We start from the raw sequence: 11110 nt of genomic DNA, 5'->3' as shown, positions 1-11110 counted from the left end.
AATTGCTTTGATATTACATATATAGGTACTACATGTGGACCTCTGTCAGATTTGTTCATTTTGTAATGATATCTTTAATTCTCTAATTTTGGTGAATATTTTTGTCATTTTTGGTAAAAAGTGATATTTTCGACTTCTTGTTAAAAATCGCAAGTTCAATTGCTTTGATACTACATATATAGGTACTACATGTGGACCTCTCTCAGATTTGTTCATTTCTTGATGATATCTTCAATTCTCTAATTTTGGTGAATATTTTTGTAATTTTTGGTAAAAAAGTGATATTTTCGACTTCTTGTTAAAAACCAAGAGTTCAATTGCATTGATATTACATATATAGATACTACATGTAGACCTTTCTCAGATTTGTTCATTTCGTGATGATATCTTCAATTCTCTAATTTTGGTGAGTATTTTTGTTATTTTTGGTAAAAAGTGATATTTTCGACTTCTTGTTAAAAACTGTAAGTCCGATTGCTTTGATATTATATATATAGGTACTACATGTGGACCTCTCTCAGCTTTGTTCATTTTGTAATGATATCTTTAATTCTCTAATTTTGGTGAATATTTTTGTCATTTTTGGTAAAAAGTGATATTTTCGACTTCTTGTTAAAAATCGCAAGTCCAATTGCTTTGATACTACATATATAGGTACTACATGTGGACCTCTCTCAGATTTGTTCATTTCTTGATGATATCTTCAATTCTCTAATTTTGGTGAATATTTTTGTAATTTTTGGTAAAAAGTGATATTTTCGACTTCTTGTTAAAAACCAAGAGTTCAATTGCATTGATATTACATATATAGATACTACATGTAGACCTTTCTCAGATTTGTTCATTTCGTGATGATATCTTCAATTCTCTAATTTTGGTGAGTATTTTTGTCATTTTTGGTAAAAAGTGATATTTTCGACTTCTTGTTAAAAACTGTAAGTCCGATTGCTTTGATATTATATATATAGGTACTACATGTGGACCTTTCTCAGATTTGTTCATTTCCTGATGATATCTTCAATTCTCTAATTTTGGTGAATATTTTTGTCATTTTTGGTAGAAAGTGATATTTTCGACTTCTTGTTAAAAACTGCAAGTCCGATTGCTTTGATACTATACATATTGTTCATTTTCTAATGATGTCTTCTGTTCTTTAATTGAAATGTGCATCGCTAACAGCGGAGCTATCTCAGCCGACAGGCTGCTTGTTTACATATTTAAATATATCTTACAAGGATGAAAAAAATTAAAAAATGGGATCACCAATTGATGTGCAAAATGGAATGAAAATGGCATGTTTTGTGTCTTTTTAGAGCATTTTACCATAGTTTCCTACAACTAGGATACATTTAGTTTTGGTGACACTTGTTGAAAAAGTCTAGAAGTTTAACAAATGATTTTTAACAATTTATTTTTAGCAAGTTTTTAACGAGAAATACTTTCATTGTTGTCCATGGCAACTGTTGCTAAAATGACATTTTATGGATATTTACCTTTTTTCTCAGAAAAACATTGACAGGAAATTAAAAAAGTTCACATACTAATATAAAAATGTTTAATTGAATGCATGAAGCAATTTTGTTCAAACTCAAAGTACAAATTATTGGTAAATACATTTTTAGCTCCTCTGCCATCTTTGCTTGTCAGGAAATGAACAAAATTGAGAGAGGTTCACTTAAGGTATCTATATATCAAATATCAAAGCAATCAGACTTGCAGTTGTCAAGAAGTAGAAAATACAATTTATCATAACAATTACTATTTAAAGATGTCTGATATTATGATGTGACTGTAATGTAATACCAATGTGTGAATTGGAACTCAGAATGCTGACAAATGGAAATTATCTAGTACAGATATAATTAAAAAAAAGCATGTTGGAAACAGACATCATGATTAGGCTGTAGGCGGAAAACAAAAGAATTGATTAAGGTCTCTGACAAACATGAAAACAGGAGAATAAGACTTGATGGTATAGAGGGCGCTAGTTGGAATAATTTTACTCTTAAACCCCAGACGATAGGAGGTAGAGCCCATGCTTCAACATATCTTCTATATATCACTTTTATCAGTCCAAGCAGCGTGTATTAATTTATATACTACTTTTACAATGCTTCAACATAAGTCACTCCTGTTAGTGCTTTGCACACCTTGAATTTCATTTCCCAATAAAAATACATATATTTTACCTGTAACATTACTTACCTATCATTTCAGGTTTAAACATAGCTACATAATCATGGCCATCAATGCTACCATTATTCAGTATTCAAGCAAAATTACGTTAATAAATACCTTTACCAAAGGCGTAAAGACAAAGGCAACAAACAAAAAATTCAAATGCAGTGTGCACATGTTTTGTAGATCTCGGAAAGATATTCAACAGTGTCTGGTATAGTGGAATATCACAGGAAAAATTTACAACATATTATGAACATGTACATGTTAAACTGATTTTCTGTTGACATCCTCTAATTTAAGTCCATATGTAATCAACTTATTCATAAACGACCATTATTTTGCCCATAATATAACAAAAATAGTTTAGAGGATTACTTGACAAACATTACAAATATTTTGTTGTAATTTTATCTGTAACTTTAAGTTTGTTCCGGTAGATTGGGACTTTATGTCATTTTTGATACAGAAACAGGTCATATGATACAATGCAATTGTAATATCAGCAATCATCACTAGATTATCACAGGCAATGTTCGCAAATAGAACTTCAAGCTCATTCAAGAATATGTTGAAAAATTATGGTATACCTTCCCATAGTTGAAGAACATGTCAATATTACATGTCTGTTTGATACCGCAGGTTGAATAAAACAAGTTAGTTATACCAAGTTATACCATTACTTAAATTTATCTGACAATGTTAGGAGCATTTGTGGTTTTGATGATTCCATGAAGGTTACCATTAATACAATTTTCAAATTTATTGCACGACAACACTCAATGGAAAGTGCAGTATAACCAAAATAACTGCAACTGAGTTTTTGCTATAAAAATAATTAAAGATATTTGTTATCTAATTTAAAAAAACAAAGTGTTGCATTTTGCTTATTAGCATCATCACATAATATAATTCTCTCAGTACATGTATAATAATATTAGGACACTGAATAAAAATGGTCATGCATGACAACAATACATAGCTCCAAACTCGTTCATAACACTGACTGAATTGAGCAATGCAATCTGCCGCGTACGACCGCCCTCTATAGCTCACTGCGTGCAACCCGGGTATTTCAAACAATCGATCAGCTGCAGGACCAAGAACGAAGATTTCGGTTAGTACCGTATTCTATGGGTTGGATAAGATATAAATAGTCTTTTTCTTTAATCATCCTGTTGTTCGTCAGTGGGAGAGGTCGTCAGATCGGGCACTGCATCACCCGGCAGTTTCGCTGAAGAAATTGATCGAGGTGTGTAATACTAATATTTTGGATTGAATTAAGGGGCGTGTCTGTTTAGTTCTTTTCTTCATGATCATTGTCATGGACACTTAAGTTTGATGATGATAGTGACAGACCAATCAAACTCAAATAGGACGGACTGGAAACGATGTAATGTTCACAGGCCACTCAGCGCTGATGAAGACAAAATGCATGATCCATATTCAGACACACCCCTTAGATAGACAACATCAAATGATTTTAGAAATTATGTAAATGACCCTCAAAAATGGGCATAACAGAGACTGTCCAAAACACACTAAAAAGAAACTACTAGTGAGAATGATGTCACGAGGATATGTGAGGCAGAACATGCCTTGTACAACACATTTCCTTAACTTGTGAATTCTAAACAAACAGTGGGAGTCCAATCTTCAAAGTTACCGTAATAGTAGAAACCTGATATATATAAAGTATTAAATAAATAAATTCAAAAATGATAACAACATTTAACTGGAAAAAAATTCAAAAAGATGCTCCCCCTTTTTATGGTATCCATTAATGTATGGCAACCATCTCACTCATGGGCAAATCTCTATAAATCAAACTTAGTGAATGTAGATTCTACTGTCAAAACCTTGCTTGAAGATCATGGTCTAGGGCTAAGCAGTTCTCCATCCCTGGCATGATGTGCCTATATGTACTCTTTTCTCCCTGAGAAGGAACATCGTCTTGGTTTATTTTATAATTTCTCTTCCCATGTAGCGTAGGTATGGCAACTTTCAGGCTTGTCCCGCTTGCCCCTCTCCTTAAATTTCACTAGAAAGCCTGCCCAAAGCAAGCAAGGACTGTTCAAGACCACATGGAAATAAAGGCATTTTTCTATGGTTTAAATGTTTTTTTTTGTAGGCAGTGATTGGCTGGTTAGACAGAGATCAAGACAGTGATTGGTTGATTAGACAGAGACCAAGGCAGTGATTGGCTGGTTAGACAGAGACCAAGGCAGTGGTTGGTCGGTTAGACAGAGATCAAGGCAGTGATTGGCTGGTTAGACAGAGATCAAGGCAGTGATTGGCTGGTTAGAAAGAAAACAAGGGGTCATTGGCTGGTTAGACAGAGATCAAGGCAGTGATTGGCTTGTTAGACAGAGACCAAGGCAGTGATTGGCTGGTTAGACAGAGACCAAGGCAGTGATTGGCTGGTTTGGAAGAAAACAAGGGGTGATTGGCTGGTTAGACAGATTTCAAGGCAGTAATCGGCTGGTTAGACAGAGACCAAGGAAGTGATTGACTGGTTAGACAAATACCAAGACAGTAATTGGCTGGTTTGACAGAGACCAAGGCAGTGATTGGCTGGTTAGACAGAGATCAAGGGAGTGATTGGATGGTTAGACAGAGACCAAGGCAGTGACTGGCTGGTTAGACAGAGATCAAGACAGTGATTGGCTGGTTAGACAGAGACCAAGGCAGTGATTGGCTGGTTAGACAGAGATCAAGGCAGTGATTGGCTGGTTAGACAGAGATCAAGGTAGTCATTGACTGGTTAGACAGAGACCAAGGCAGTCATTGGCTGGTTAGAAAGAAAACAAAGGGGTCATTGGCTGGTTAGACAGAGATCAAGGCAGTGATTGGCTTGTAAGACAGAGACCAAGGCAGTGATTGGCTGGTTAGACAGAGACCAAGGCAGTGATTGGCTGGTTTGAAAGAAAACAAGGGGTGATTGACTGATTAGACAGAGATCAAGGCAGTGATTGGCTGGTTAGACAGAGACAAAGGCAGTGATTGGCTGGTTAGACAGAGACCAAGGCAGTGATTGGCTGGTTAGACAGAGACCAAGGCAGTGATTGGCTGGTTAGACAGAGACCAAGGCAGTGATTGGCTGGTTAGACAGAGACCAAGGCAGTGATTGGCTGGTTAGACAGAGACCAAGGCAGGGATTTGCTCACAATTCGCTTTGTTTTACTGGCTCTTTGATTAGAAATTTTAGCATGGTATTGATTTACTTAATGAAGACCTTCCAGGTCCTTAACTATATAATGTAAATATTTGTCCTTTTACAGAAGTTGACGTATAGAGTGAATGGTGACCCCATGCAACACTGGTAAATTATGGCTATGCAGAGTTTGGTTCAGAAAATCTTTAGCATGGCTATAAAATTGCTCAAGCACTTGTGAGTTTGTTTGACTGTACCTCACTCAGATGATTCGCAAGGAAACAAGGAACAGGGGAAACCAGGTTTAGTCGATACAGTGTTATCAGTGTTACTGGCACATTGTTTGCCCGCTGTAATTATCAACTTCAGAATCTCACATAACCAAGAGACTACACCAGAGCTGAAGCTGTTTTGATGATAGGTGAATAGGCCTATAGAGGGCTCTGAGCATGGTTTAAACAGTCTAACTTATCAAACCATCTCTGACGTGATAGCAAAGCAGTTAATGAGTTCAGTTTGTCTTTCAAGTGCCTTGACAAATGAATGCTGTGATTAATTGGTCTGGCACCGCTGAAGAATTTCTGCTGCTAAATTGAGTGTGTGCCCCCTCATTGTTGAGCCTAGCAACCACTGCAGCATTGCTTTCCTACTGTTCTGAAAGGCTAACAGTGAATCTTTAACGACAATGAGTCATTTCTTTTTCTATTGCTTGAGGTGTCTTCCAGTAAGCAGTCATTTACAATACGTGTGGTAACTCCCTGTCATTGTGCCCAGAGACACTAGATAAGCATATGGTTTTACACTTTGGAAGATGTCACCAGGTGCAACCGTAATAAAATTTCTCTTTTTATTCCCTGTTCAAACAAAGTCAGAAAACATGACTTATGTTTTGAACTTTGTACGTCAATGCATGCATTCATGCAGTTACACCTGTATCTCAGACATGCCTGGACTGATTACATTCAAACTTCATCAAAATCAAACATTTGTGCCATTCTGGAACCAGATCCTAGTTGCGTATTAGTGGAATTTGATCAACTTGATGAAAGCAGCAGACAATATAAGACCTTGATGAACCTCATTTGTTTCAGAGTGGATTCAAAATAGTCGTCTTGTGACTATTTTGTTTAAACAAATTTGGTTCCAGAGCTATTATCTCAGACATTACCTGCCCAATCAACCAGATTTTGTTGTAAGTCAACGGATGTGGTTTAAATTTAATACATTGAACACATTAGGGCATTGATGCATGTTTCTGATCAAGTTCAAACTGACAGACTTTCATTTTGTATTGAAGAATGCAGTTCTGGATCAATATTACATCAGACATCACATCTTTCAGACATACGCAGTTCCGGATCTATATTTGTGACATACCTGGACCAATCAAGTTCAAACTTTAGACATTTATCAGACATCATATTGAACAAACATACTTACATTTTTGTCACCATAAAATCCAAAATTGTTGACTGGAAGCCATTTCAGTCTGAAAATGTATCAAAATTGTCATGCATATACATGAGCATTTGTGTCATGATTTTTCATATCTGTTTTTGAATAGCTGCAACTGACTCCAGTTTATATCATGTCTGTGTTACAAATGTGACAGTCGGAATAAATAATAAAGACAAATTTACCATGTACAGACTATTAAAGGAATGAATCACATGACTGACTCCACAACTGTCATAAAGTATCAATCAGAATAAATTATGCAACAATTTCAAGTCTTTGTGTAACTATATTTCAGGTATTAATTTTTTGGTTCAAATATAACAAAAAGATTTGCCTGAGCTGTTAAAAATATAATGCATTTCATAATGTCTATCATTTAAGTTTGCTTTCCAAGCAATTTTTGAAAAATACTTATAGTATCAATATTTGCTATTAATATTCTGGGGCCTAATTAAAAAAAAATCATTAAAGTTCATGATGCTCTATTTAATCATTGTTTGTACATTGTTGCTGTTACCGAGCCTGTCATTCATATTTATTAGCCAATTTATCACAATCATGTAATCATTTATTGTCTTCCCATCATGCTTACGGTACTTCATGCATTATCATGTAGCACACTGGATATAAAATAGAACTGTGGTAATTCTAAAGTCTGTTAGGATTCTATTTCCACAATGACATTGCTGTTGATGTAACTGTACTGGAAAGCATTTTACTGTTGACTCAAGTGAATATATGCGAATGAACTTGACACTTATAAGAGGAAAATGTTGACAAAATTTAGAATTAGTAACCATAACTTGGCAATAGAGGAAGGCAGATATTCATTTCCTAGAAACATATAAATAAAAGAATATGCAATAACTGTGACACAAATTCAATTGAAGATGAAGAACATTTTCTATTGAATTGCCCAAAATATAACACACACAGGGAAAACTTCATCCAAAAAATGATGACACTACTTTCATCCAAAAATAAAAATATACAATTTACATATATATTCTCAAACAAAGATCCCAGGATAATTAAAGAACTTGCCAATTATATTTACACAACACAAAGATTTATTTAACATTTAAATACTAGTTATGTTCTTTTTTTTTAATATAATATTTTTACATATATCTTGTTACTATTTTAAAACTCTTTTTTGCTGTACTTATCCTATGTAAATCTTTTAACATGGAGGCAATAAAGTTATTATTATTACTATGCCAAAAACAAAACAATTTTGAATGCTGAGAATAAAATGTCTCAAGAAAACATAATATTATTGAAACTCCTGTTCTCCCCAGGTGATTTTAATAATGTATTGACCTTGATGGAGATTATTTTTTCTCCTGGCACTGTTTTTGTAACCTTTACCAAGATCATTCATTTTTTTGAAAGGTTTTGCACTGCATTGTTTGTTAGGTAGTCATAACTGCATCAGAATTTCAAATCAATATGAAAGAAATGATTTCTCATGAAATGAAGTAAAATTTGTAACTGTTAGTGTTAGTGGACTAGAAGATGATTCTCACAAAACGTTTTTCATATCAAATTTATCTACTACATCAAATATTTATTCGTGTATAGTTTTCATTCATTTTTAATCAATGGAGAAATGAGTCTTGTTTCAACAACGTCACCTGCTGAAAGCCTCCATGGGTTAAAGCCAAAATGACTGGAAGTACAGCATCAGTAGGCATTGTGTTGAAAAAATTACTGATCAAAAATGAATAGAGATATGTTGGAGCACATGATTTGACGCATTGTTGAATCAGTCAATATTCATGCGTAAACATGAGGTCAAATTATACAGCTTTTATCCAATGAAGACCCAACATCATTATAACCTCTCCAATCACAGATGAATGTTTTTGACAAAATCAGACTGTCTCTTTATTGACATTTTTCATCTTCATTTTTTTGTTATATATATAACCATATACACATTAATAAAATATATAATTAATACACCAAAAATACACAAATTTGTAATTTACCAGATAATTTACTGTATAAATTCATCTATTTGTTGTTAAAACTATATAAACTTCTCTGATAATTGCTATCTGTCTAGATTCTTAGCCTTTTATACACAAATGCATATAACACAGGAGCTCTGCACAGATTGGTCTCTGTACCATATCCAAGCCATAACATACATTGCTGAGATTATATTTGAACATTGCATGGGAAACCGATACGAGAGAGTTTCATAGATACCACGAGTATTATTGTAATAGTATAACTATAATGTAATTGAATCATTTTAACTATTTTAGTATTTCCTGTAATGATTAAATTTTGGATAATGAGACTTTTATGGAAAGTATCATAATTACATTGTCTATACTTAATTCAGTATTAAAGGGCAGTGGTTGTCGTGTATTTTGTGTAAACAAACAATACGTCTTATGGAATCCATTTTGAACACACTACTTTTATGACCTATAGAGCAGAAATGTAAGGGTTAGGTCCAGCAAAAATTATTTTATTCTACTGGAGTACTATGATGATAGGAAATATTAATATATTCATAATATAAAAGTTAATATCCTCTTCGCAGACAACATTTTTTTGACATGGTTCATGTATGAATGTACTGCCTTACTTCCACAATTAATGATTTTTATTACAACAATGCTTTTTTTAAAATTTTAAGGTTTATATTAATAATTTCAATGTTACTTAAAAATAATATATTCATATAACCTCAATATTGATTGAATCATGCAGTATGCAGACAGTCAATGAAATTTTCCTAAATGCCACTGCATGGGGCCAGCCACACGTCTGTACACATTTTGCAGTGATCAACTGCTCAAATTTTGTATAGGCGATCACGTGTTAGTAAAACATTGAATACAAATATTAGTTGTCACCTGACAATGTGCAAAGCTAAAATATAACATAGCTGAAAACTCTTCAAATGGTCAACATATACACGTGATCATCACTCTTGCCAAGTTCAGCAATGTTTTTTGTCTGTAATGATAGCCTGGGGATTCCAATCATTGTTGCATATAGATGAAATTTAATATTTGAGTATATAGGGATGGCCTGCTTGAATAAGACATAAATGTAGAGCAGTTTGATTTTATAAAAACCTTGGAACGGTTTGGAATTTTCTCTATACATTAGACAGATAGATAAAAACATTTTTCTAACTGTGTAGAAAATTTTACATTTCTAATTTGAAGTTTAAAATTTAGTAAAATTAATAGTCAATAGTTTGAGTAAACAATGGAGAAAAATAAAAACATATAATATAAAGTGTGGCTGAGGTGTACTGTTGGTTCTTCACATATACAGCATACACAAACCAGCCGTTTTTTTTTCTTTTGTTACAATTGTTAAAACTAGAGATAATAAATATTATCTTAAGAAGTATAAATAAATAAGTACTGGTAAGTAAGTCCCAAAAACATAGAATATAGTTTTATGAGGATTTTAGCTTACTGAAATTATTATAGTATCAGCCTTCATGAACAATGTAATTTTTTATGTATGTCTTAACACTTTTTAAGGCATGCTTAGTCACAAAATGTAGTACATGTATATATATTCTGAAAGCTTCTCTTGTAAATTTAATAATGCTATATTCTTTTCAAGAACATGTTTCCAACCAGAAAATGCAAGTCACTTGTAACTAACTTTTAATATTAAATCTATTGAGCATTTCCTGTCTATTTTTTGGTTGATATATGCTGGAAAGTTACGGTAGTTAATGAAGTTTTGAATATTAAAATGTTACAGATTTAAATTGATTTGTTAATAAATTTCTGGACAAAAAATATAAAACAAAACTGAGGACTTATGAAAATTCAAAAATCCTTATAATTTTGGAAAAAACACTTGAATGTGTTAAACTTAAAACAAAGAATTTGCTTGCTATGCACCATTCAACTAATGCCTAGAATGTACATGACATTCTACTTAAATTGCTCTACATGTCTCCAATAATGCCTAGAATCTATGAAGTGCCCCACTGGCTAATTTACAGTCCCCCCACTAATGCCTAGGATCTATGTTGTGTTCCACTCGATCTACACCTCTCCACTAATGCCTAGAATCTATGTAGTGTCCAACTCGCTAATTTACAGTACCCCCACTAATGCTTAGAATCTATGTGGTGTTTCACTTGATCTACACCTCTCCACTAATGCCTAGAATCTATGTAGTGTCCAACTCGCTAATTTACAGTACCCCCACTAATGCCTAGAATCTATGTGGTGTTTCACTCGATCTACACCTCTCCACTAATGCCTAGAATGTACACTCGCTATACATTTCTCCGCTAATGCTTAGATAATATTAAACTTAAAA

This window comes from Saccoglossus kowalevskii, chromosome 3 (assembly GCF_978046115.1).
Source record: "Saccoglossus kowalevskii chromosome 3, keSacKowa6.1, whole genome shotgun sequence".
NCBI lineage: Eukaryota > Metazoa > Hemichordata > Enteropneusta > Harrimaniidae > Saccoglossus > Saccoglossus kowalevskii.
Note: the sequence above shows the minus strand (reverse complement) of the source record.